Source organism: Salmo salar, chromosome 10 (assembly GCF_965601325.2).
Source record: "Salmo salar chromosome 10, fSalSal1, whole genome shotgun sequence".
In the NCBI taxonomy this organism is placed as follows: Eukaryota; Metazoa; Chordata; class Actinopteri; order Salmoniformes; family Salmonidae; genus Salmo; species Salmo salar.
The window spans coordinates 16,507,193-16,516,218 of record NC_138300.1 but is presented as its reverse complement, the minus strand read 5'-3'; the positions used below and the strand labels follow the sequence as shown (position 1 = coordinate 16,516,218).

At 42.4% G+C, this 9,026-nt stretch overlaps 1 long non-coding RNA gene across 1 annotated transcript in view; it reads right to left on the bottom strand.

The window, feature by feature from the left end:
* Positions 1-741: 741 nt before the first annotated feature.
* LOC106613606 (uncharacterized) overlaps positions 742-9,026 on the bottom strand; it is a 59,725-nt gene continuing 51,440 nt past the window's right edge. The window contains exons 2-3 of the long non-coding RNA XR_014378984.1: positions 2,690-2,789; positions 742-2,561 (exon numbers count right to left, since the gene is read on the bottom strand). This is a non-coding gene — a long non-coding RNA (uncharacterized LOC106613606). The remainder of the gene's footprint in view (positions 2,562-2,689; positions 2,790-9,026) is intronic.

Here is a 9,026-nt window from a genome sequence, read left to right as displayed (position 1 = left end):
CAGGCGGTGTCAGAGGAAGGCCCTAAAAATTGTCAAAGACCCCAGCCACCCCAGTCATAGACTGTTCTCTCTACTACCGCATGGCAAGCGGTACCGGAGTGCCAAGTCTAGGACAAAAAGGCTTCTCAACAGTTTTTACTCCCAAGCCATAAGACTCCTGAACAGGTAATGAAATGGCTACCTGGACTATTTGCATTGTGTGCCCCCCCCCCCCCCCAACCCCTCTTTTATGTTGCTGCTACTCTCTGTTTATCATATATGCATAGTCACTTTAACTATACATTCATGTACATACTACCTCAATTGGCCCGACCAACCAGTGCTCTCGCACATTGGCTAACCGGGCTATCTGCATTGTGTCCAGCCACCCACCACCCGCCTACCCCTTTTACGCTACTGCTACTCTCTGTTCATCATATATGCATAGTCACTTTAACCATAGCTACATGTACATACTACCTCAATCAGCCCGACTAACCGGTGTCTGTATGTAGCCTCGCTACTTTTATAGCCTCGCTACAGTATATAGCCGCGCTGCTGTTATTTTTCACTGTCGTTTTATTTCTTTACTTACCTATTGTTCACCTAATACATTGTTTTGCACTATTGGTTAGAGCCTGTAAGTAAGCATTTCACTGTAAGGTCTACACCTGTTGTATTCGGCGAACGTGACAAATAAACTTTGATTTGATTTAAGTAATAATCAAATGAATTTCAACAAAAGAGAAGAGAATCATTGCATTGTGAAAGGCAATAACTTTATATAAACATGTACTGCAGCGTGAAACATGCATTTCTTGATGAAACACTGATTAAGTTTGAAAAAGTGATTGTATGATTTTGTGTTGTACTTAGTTAAAAAAAAAATGAGCACCAAAGCGATGAATAAAAAAATAAAAGATGAACAGAATTGTCACCATTAATAACCAAACCTAATGACTGATGATCTGGAAGAATAATTTTACAGTAAATGGCATTAACATTGACACGAAGATACATTCATTCCCAGATAAAGGACCAAAGGCTTTACAGAGGCTTTTAAGGATTAGACACAATGATCATTGGAAACATTGGAGAAGAAAGCGTTTTGAGGAAAATACATCTGCCAAATAGGGTGTGGTTATTTGTACCCCAAAAAAGAGGGAAAGCAGGACAAATGATGAAAAAAGACACTGTTACATTCCTTATTGGCATTAGGACAGATAGTTAACATAATGACTTCTGATTCAGGAAAACATTGAGAATTAGAAGAATATACATGTATTAAAACACAATTTAGTTTTTTAGTTGTTGACCTTACCCAGCTAGCACATAACGTTCTGAGAACCATAGGTTTCTTATGTGGGAATTTCATTACTTCGGCATAACGTTTCCTACAGGGTTCCTCATGTTCCTATTTAAAGCAGGGAACATCAACTAAAATAGATTCAGCCGCGGGCCGTTTTTTTTCAGACGTAATGTTTGACTAAAACAATCATTTCAAACCTCTCTATTATGCGTGGGAATACTTAGGAACAGATTTTTAAATTAAAATCACTTTGAGCTAATTAGCTAGAGTTTTTACGTCCAACGATGAAAATTCGATTTATTTTTTGCTTAGAAAACTTGGGGGGGCCAAATAAAACCACCCACGGGCCAAATTTGGGCCTTGGGCCACCAGTTGGGGAACCCTGATTTAAAGTAATGTTCTTAAATTGTTCAAAGAAATTAAGAAACTACGTTCTTCTGTGGGAATTTCAGTACTTAAGCATAACGTTTTCTGCAGGTTTCCTCACAATGCTATTTAAAGTCATGTTCTCAGAACGTCCAGAGAACTTTAAGAAACAAATATTCTTCTGTGGGAATTTCAGTACTTCAGCATAACATTTTCTGCAAGTTTCCTCATGATTCTATTTAAAGCCATGTTCTCAGAACATCAAGAAAACTTTCCATAAAAACAACAAGAAAACAGTAACATTTAAGTATGTTATTTTAAAACATACATTCTGTTCTCAGCGTCAACAAAACTTTAATGGAACCAAATGTGCTAGCTGGGTTCTCTCTCTAGCCAGACAATGTTACATCCTGAATGACAGAAAATGTGTTTGGATGAACACAAAGCCAACAGCCTTGTGCTTGTAGTTCCTTCATTTGTATCTGCCAATTATGTGTTTCACCGCTCCTCTTGCAGTATCATCCGGTAACGTTCCTGTTTTCCAATGCGTCCCAACAACGCTTTTTCTGCCTAAGCATCTGTTGCATCAATGATTCCCATTCATTTGATTTTCACCTATTCAGCTCACAATCATGACTATATATGTATTGTATATGTATTGTATATAGCATCACTTCTCTATCCTTCAAAGTCTCTTCGAGGTTAGGGTTTCACGGAGCATCCCACAGTGTCTTGAGGTCAAAGGTAGTGATTGACAGGCCAGGGATGGGATGGGGCGGAGCTATAGGATGATGCAGGGCTTCTTGTCCTTGAAGGGGTTTCCAGATGTGGGCAATCCCACTAGCAGAGGATCTCTGTGTGCGTGCATCTCACAGTAGTTCATCAGCTCTGCTGCTGCCTTAGATACCTGAGGGGGAAGAAGGCGAGAGAGAGTGGGAGTGAGGGAGTGAGAGGGGGATAGGCCATGTGACCTAACCATGGAAAAACTTCCGGCCCTGGAAAAACTCTGGGCCCTAAATATGATTCCAAACCTGCCTCGATGCGGAGCTGCTCCACCAGCTTCCTGGCCTGGGAGATGTTATTGGTCGACATTATTCTCTGCCATCGGTTCACACAGCGCATAGAGATAGAACCACTGAGGGAGTCAAGGAGAGAAAGATGGAGAGAGAGAGAGAGAGAGGGCTTAACAACATTGTTAAATGGATTATATTAATTGCAAAGACCATTAAATGGAATACATGGAGCATTGAATATATATTTAGCAAGTCAGTTAAGAGCAAATTCTTATTTACAATGACGGCCTACCTCAGCCAAACCCTAACCCAGACGACACCGGGGCAATTGTGCACCGCCTTATAGAACTCCCAATCACGGCCAGTTGTGATACTTGCTGGATTTGAACCAGGATCTGTAGTGAAGTCACTAACATTGAAATGCAGTGCCTTAGACAGCTGCGCCACTTGGGAGCCCCAGAATGTAACGATACATCATATAAATATAATGTAATCAGTATAGGCCTAAAACTATGTCATACCCCCTCATGTCAACTCACCCAAGGACCTTAGTAATGACACAAAAAGAAACATCACAAGCCACTTATCTTCTACTGCAATCCCATATCTCATTCACATCAATTCAAAATTGCAGCCGGTCTCGTGTGAAAACAACAGTGTTATTTTAAATGACTGACTTGAAGTGTGGTGGAGGTGTTATTGTCATCAACAGGCCAGTGACTGTTAGTCCCATGAATAAGCCATTCTCTGGACTAGGTCCGTAACAGGAGCTTTGAGGCTACTTCAAAACCCAAACAAACCACTGTTAGCACTTAGCTGTTAGCGGTTAGCCCTTTAGCGCATGCTCACAATAAACTCTTTATGTAGGCTAACACTGTTGCTCCGGGTAACAAGTTGTCCTCAGGCCAGCCTGGCCTCAAAGACTAGAAGTATCATAGTAAACATACATTTGTGACCCTCCAATTAGTATAAAATGGTACGTTTGGTATGGTTACATAAGACAGAAGGTTACTTAGGCCCCCAAAAATAATTGTTCTAATAATAATTCTAATAATAATAATAATAATAAAATAAAAAAAAGTAATAATAATAATAATAATAATAATAATAATAATAATTATTATAATAATAATAATAATAATAATAATAATAATAATAATAATAATAATAATAATAATAATAATAATATGGCCAAAATCTAAAGGAGGTTGGTCGGGAAGGATGGGTAGGTGGATAACGCAAACATCTAGCAACACAAAAATTGCGTGTTCGAATCACATTCCACACAACTTTGCAACAACTTGCTACTTTGCAACTACTTAGCATGTTAACAAACCATTCCTCTAACCCTAAAAGCATCTGAATGCTTCCCAACTGGAACTGTTTGTGCATATATTATGATGACATTTTTGTTCATTTTGGTCTTGGGCAAGTATTTTTCTTTTTGATTTGTTTTTTGTTTTGTTCAAATTGTTATTGATTTATTTTACCCCTTTTTTCTCCCGAATTAGTAGTTACAGTCTTGTCCCATCGCTGCAACTCCCGTGCAGACTCTGGAGAGGCGAAGGTCGAGAGCCATGCGTCCTCAAACACGACCCTGCCAAGCAGCACTGCTTCATGACACACTACTCGCCTAACCCGGAAGCCAGCCGCACCAATGTGTCTCGACTACAGTCAGCGTGCATGCGTCCGGCCCAACACAAGGAGTCACTAGAGTGCGATGGGACAAGGGCATCTCGGCCGGCCAAACCCTCCCTTAACCCAGACGACACTGGGCCAATTCTGTGCCGCCTCATGGGTCTCCCGGCCGCGACACAGCCCAGGATCGAACCTCCAGCACTGCGATGCAGTGCAGTGCCTCTCGAGAGGCTTGGGAAAGGATTTTTCCGGCTGTTCGTACACACACAAAACATTCTAGAGGCGAAGTCGGTAGCCGAAGTCTACGCCCCTTCGTCGGTCACTCGTCAACAGTAGGGATTCTTCAATGAAGTGTTTGTTGTCATTCAATGAGAGACAAATCGTTTTCATGCCAAAAATTTCACTTGAGAAATAATGCACCAAACATCTTAGTTAGATGCCACCTAGCTAATGTTAGACACAACAAAGTGGAATTCATGACATATGATATGTATTGCAAATTCGCAATTGATAACATAATCATACCGGCTGTAATTCGTAACATATCATATGAAATGGGTGATGAACATCCATATATTAAAACAGCATACAAAACGTAACATATCATACTAAATGGAGAGAGGGAGATTTATATATACTATGTTACGTCTACCCCTGAGTCCAAATTGCTCAGCCACAGATCTAGAATCCGCTTACCCTCTCCAAGTCCTAACCTCCATTATTAGCAGGAGGAACTGACCTTAGATCAGTTGGAAGAGTGTGTCATGGAAGAGCTGCAATCAAGGGAGGTCGTCCCGTGGCCTGGTTACGAACAACATCCCATCATCAAGCCAGGTCAAAGCTATCAACTCTCTCAAATCAGTGACTAACTCAGGCACAGAATGATAACAACAAATACACAGGGAGTGATGACAACACTAGGAACTATGTGCTCTATCGATGATTCATTAGTTGGATATATGTGGTCCAGTTACCAGTATGCTGAATGGATAATAACAAACCGACATAATAATTATGTCAAATGTCAAAAATAGAAATGAAAACAGCCAACACAGAATCTGACGAGGTAATCCAACAGTTTTTGAAATCCTGAAATACATTTTAAAATGGGAAACGTTTCAAACTGAAAGATGACCGGCATAATATAATAAGCTCAACAAGGAGGAGAGCTGTACAATCAGAAACAACAAACCGTGGCTTTCAAAAGAAACCCTAGACAGCATACAGTAGTCATCAGAACTCCTCTCAGACACATGACGATGAGGCTATGTGTACTCGTATGTGTGTGTATGTGTGTGTGTGTACACGTTTTACTATACTTGTGAGTACCAGAAGTCGTCACAAGAATAGTAAACCAACTCAAATTCAGAGAAGTGAGGACATTTGTAAAAAGGCTATTTTAGGCTTAGGGGTTAGGTTTAGGGTTAGAATTAGGGTTAAGATTCAAATTATGGTTAGGGTTAGGTTTAGGGTTTAGGGAAAATAGGATTTTCAATGGGAATCAATTGTTGGTCGCCAAAAAGTCCTCACAAGTATAGTAAGACATAGCTGTGTGTGCGTGTGTGTGATGATTCCCACTCCCCTCTGGTTAAGCAGGAGAAAGCCCTACCGCGGTGAGATCATCAGCGCCATCTGGAACGGAGCGGGGAGAGAAGTGAAGGGTGAGTAAAGAGTGTGTTGGTGTGTGTGTCTGGAACAAAGTAGTGAGATGATATCTGTGTGTGTGTGTGTGTGTGTGTGTGTGTGTGTGTGTGTGTGTGTGTGTGTGTGTGTGTGTGTGTGTGTGTGTGTGTGTGTGTGTGTGTGTGTGTGTGTGTGTGTGTGTGTGTGTGTGTGTGCGTGGTCACAAAACAGCTGTAGCGTCCAGCAACACAGGTGTCTACAGAGGGAAGCCCTGTGTACTGCTCGGAGGGATCAGTATCAAACTGTGTTGTGACTGCCTCTCCCCAAGGCAACAAGGTAGGAAAGTGTGTGTGTGTGTGTGGCCGTTAGAGACCAAAGCTTATGGTTGCATTGCACAACACCAAGCTGTGTCTATAAGAGTAAGCGGACGACAACAAAAACAACAACAACATTCTAGCAGCAAAGTTGATCTACTCTCAAAAACATGAAACCAGTTTGACTTTGAATGCATTCCCATAGCCAATTATATGGTGCAATATTAAAATCAGGAGATGAATGCCAGTTTCAGTTCCATTCAGGATAGGTACTCTGTACAGCACGTGTTAGCTAGTGTTATAAATGACCTTGAATGACCTCACACCAGACCCGACCACCCTACACTATTTAGCCTCCCTCATCCCCTTCTGCGTGCCCCCCACTCCCTCCAGCTCTCTCCCACTGTTAACAGGTGCTGGAGGCCATTGCAAGAAGATTGAAAACAGATAGAAGAGACAGAAAACAGAGAGGGGGAAGAAAAAGTGAAAACATGTGTACAACTTTTCCGTTTCGCTAGTTTTTGCTGCCATTCCTCTGCTGTTCACTAACAAAACTGACCCCAGTGCAGATCACTCACACCCGTGCACGCACACGTGCACAGTATGATTTGCAGTCTGTATGTGAGCCTCCCTGCCTGCTTGCTTGGCTGCTTGGGTAGGGTGTTGGCTGAGTAAAGGGGTTGTTAAGTATCACAACTCTCTGTTCGTTCCGAAGCGATACTTTCTGTTTGAACAGCTTACAATGGACCCCCTGTCACCTTGTATTGCCTTGCCTGGTTAAACGTGCATGCGAAAGTGTGTGTGTGTGTGTGTGTGTGTGTGTGTGTGTGTGTGTGTGTGTGTGTGTGTGTGTGTGTGTGTGTGTGTGTGTGTAATACTGTCTGTGTGTACCATCTACAGATACACCATTGAGAGCGTTTTGTCAGGCCACATTAGTGCATGGTATGGCAACTGTACCTCCCTCAACCAAATGGCTTTCCAGACGATGATGCGCGGTGCTTCATTTGAGCCTGTCGGAACAGGAACCAGCACCTCTCTGTTCCGGACTGTTTCGTTCTGGAACCCATTCGCCAGGATCCGGTACCACTCATGGAAAGCCATTTTTTTTCTTTCTCTCTGTTTGCAAAGTAAAAATGAGAATAAAAGCAATCAGAGTTCATTCAAGTTGCCTCCTCTGTAAATCTCCTGCCCCCTAATAAACGTCATGTGAAAACGGGCCTGATATTCTAAGAATTGATTCGTGTTGGGCCGGCCCGAGTTCATAGTTTGCACAGCATTGCAACCAAGGCGTGGCCATTGCTGTGGTGAGAGAGAGAAGCGCGCCTGTATCTCTCACAGAATACTTTCTATGATCTCCCTCCCTCTCTCTGCTCTGATAGACATGAGCCTGGGAAGGTAATCTCTCCAGCATTGCAAACGGCTACCTGCTGAAAAGAGAAGACTAATCTATCTGTAGGCTACCAAATAGCCTGTCCCTCAAACTCAACTGGACCACGAAGCCAGTTCCACCACATTTTCTCATTGTTCCCCACTAATCAGGGACTGATTTAGACCTGGGACACCAGGTCTATGCAATTAATGATCAGGTAGAACAGAAAACCAGCAGGCTCCGGACCTCGTAGGGTAAGAGTTGACTACCCCTGGTCTAAGTTATCAACTTTCAAATAGGCCTATTGAGCGAACAGCATTGTTTTACAAGAAAGAGATACTGTAGGCTTTTGGCACTTTGCGCATCGACCATCGCAGGTGAGTGAACTGCGCATCATTGGGCGAGTCAGCAAAACCGGAAAGTTTTTTTTTAGGATAACTTCCTCCTCATATTGTACAATGTGTGTCTCCACACACCTGGCAACTTCTGCAAGCACCTCCACTCTAATGCTCTGCCAGCACGCAAAAGCGATGATAATGCATGCAATGCTTTATTATAAAGGAAATGTATTTATTTTTGGTACCTCACAATTTACAAATGAAGCACTCGTGGTGCGGTCAGCTAAACGCATCCCCGGTGGTACGCTGCCTGCCAACCAGGACAATTACAGCACTCGGTGTCAAGAAGATCATAAAGGTCCTCTGCCACCCAAGTCATGGTCTGTTCACTACCATCTAGCAGAAAGAAAGACTGAAAAAAATGTCTGTCTCTTCAGGCCATCAGACTGTTGAACAGCCCTGCACCATCTCCTGTATTAAGAGACAAAGATAGACTCTCTCACACAAAACACACACTCACTCACAGCCTACGCTGCTGTCCCATGTATTAAAAGACATTAAACACTGGACCGTTTATTATATACTGTTTTTCACACTGTGTATTCATATAGTGTATTATTCACATTGCTCATTCTAATATACCGTAAATTCCGGACTATAAGCCGCAACTTTTTTCCCACGCTTTGAACTTCGCGGCTTAAACAATGACGCGGCTAATGTATGGATTTTTCCCGCTTTCAAATTTGTGGGTCCTGACAGCGTGGAGCATTGTCAAAAAAATCCACTATCATCAACGGGTTTCGAAAGGCTGGACTGCTGCGTGTTGAAGAGGGCTCAGCGGGGGATTTGCCTCCGGATGAAAGTGACGAGAGCGACAATGAAAACGATCCAATATCGGATGAAGCAATTCTGAGGCTATTCAACTCCGACACCGAAGGAGATGGTTTCAGTGCACAGGAGGAGGAAGATAGTGACCAATGACTTTTTTGGTAGGCTACTGTTTACTGCTAATTTTTTATTTTTGTTACAAGCCGTGTTTCGTTAAAGCCTATTTATTTTTGTTACAAGCCGTGTTTC